Consider the following 1,582-nt stretch of genomic DNA (forward strand, 5'->3'; position numbering starts at 1 on the left):
TCCTTGAGCTGCCCCTCTCATGGGTATGTCTGTAAGGATTCTAATGTTCCCAAACATTACTACTGGTGTCTTTTGCTTGTTTCTATTCCAGTAAGTGATTTCATTGGATGTAGTTAACCAACCCAGAGAGGTAAAACAGACTATGGGCCCGATCTTACCAAAATTTCACGCCCCTCCGTGGTAAAGTTGGGCGTCGGGCCTAAAACGCGGTCCAGACCCGACCCAAGGCCAATTGTGCCTTTACCAATGGCCGATCTGGGCGCCGATCCGGCACGCGCCTGAACCAGCCAGCTGGCCGATTTAAATGTATTTGCATGCATTTAAATCGGCATAATGAAGACCGCGCCCAACTTACCCAAGGATTCCCACTTTACGAGGCTCCGATCCGATCGGCGCCCGCGCACTTACCGTGTTGCTGAATTCAAGTCCAATAGGGCTTCAACTCAGCAACTGAACCGCCGAATCGCCCCCGACCACCCTTGGCGGACCGCCCTGTGAACCACCCCGGCAGCCCACCCCCCCCCCCCCCCCCGATCAGACCACCCTGGGACACAGGCCCCGCCAGCAGCCACCACCCACCGCCCCCCCACCCCCCCCCCCCCCCCCGGGCCCCTGACCTACCTTGATCGCTGGTGTCCGTTGAAAGCATTTTGTGATCCTGGATCCTGGATCCTGGCCTTGCTCTGGGGGTCCTGATGGGTAGGATGACGTCTCTTCACTGGGGGGGAGGGGTAGGGAGGGGATATGACATCTCTTCCCTGAGGGGGGGGGGGTAGGGGGGGGGGTAGGGGGGGATGTGACATCTCTTCCCTGAGGGGGGGGGGGTAGGGGGGGGGGTAGGGGGGGATGTGACATCTCTTCCCTGAGGGGGGGGGGGGGGGAGGGGGGTAGGGGGGATGTGACATCTCTTCCCTGAGGGGGGGGGGGGGTTAGGGGGGATGTGACGTCTCTGCCTCTGGGGGGGGCGGAGACGTCACATCCCCCCCAACCCCCCTCAGGGAAGAGACATCACATCCCCCCCTACCCCCCCCCCCCCCCCCCTCAGGGAAGAGATGTCAGATACCCTCCTACCCCCCCTCAGGGAAGAGATGTCACATCCCCCCCCTACGCTCCCCCTCAGGGAAGAGTCGCCATATCCCCCCCCTACTCCACCCCCCCCTCAGGGAAGAGATGTCACATCCCCCCCCCTACCCCCCCCCACCCCCTCAGGGAAGAGACGTCACATCCCCCCCCTACCCCCCCCCCCACCCCCTCAGGGAAGAAACGTCAGATCCCACGCCCCCGCCCCCCCCAACCAGGGAAAGTCAAAGGCAGCGTAGACAGCAGTGCAGCAGTGCTGTCAGCGCTGCCTTTGACTTTCGCGCTGAGTGCTGTCGGCTTCGAACTGCGCATGCGCAGTTCGGTGCTCCGACAGATGCAAATGCGCTAGGCATTACAGCTGCGAAGATGCACCCTTGCCGAGTCCAAGTGCTAGGTAACCATCTTGCAACTCTCATCTCTGTGACAGATAAATTCTAAAAGCTTCCAGACAATACAATCCTGCTCCTGTACAGTTCCCCCACTCTGCGGCATTCCACTTCTC

This window comes from Mustelus asterias, chromosome 9 (assembly GCF_964213995.1).
Source record: "Mustelus asterias chromosome 9, sMusAst1.hap1.1, whole genome shotgun sequence".
Classification (NCBI taxonomy): domain Eukaryota; kingdom Metazoa; phylum Chordata; class Chondrichthyes; order Carcharhiniformes; family Triakidae; genus Mustelus; species Mustelus asterias.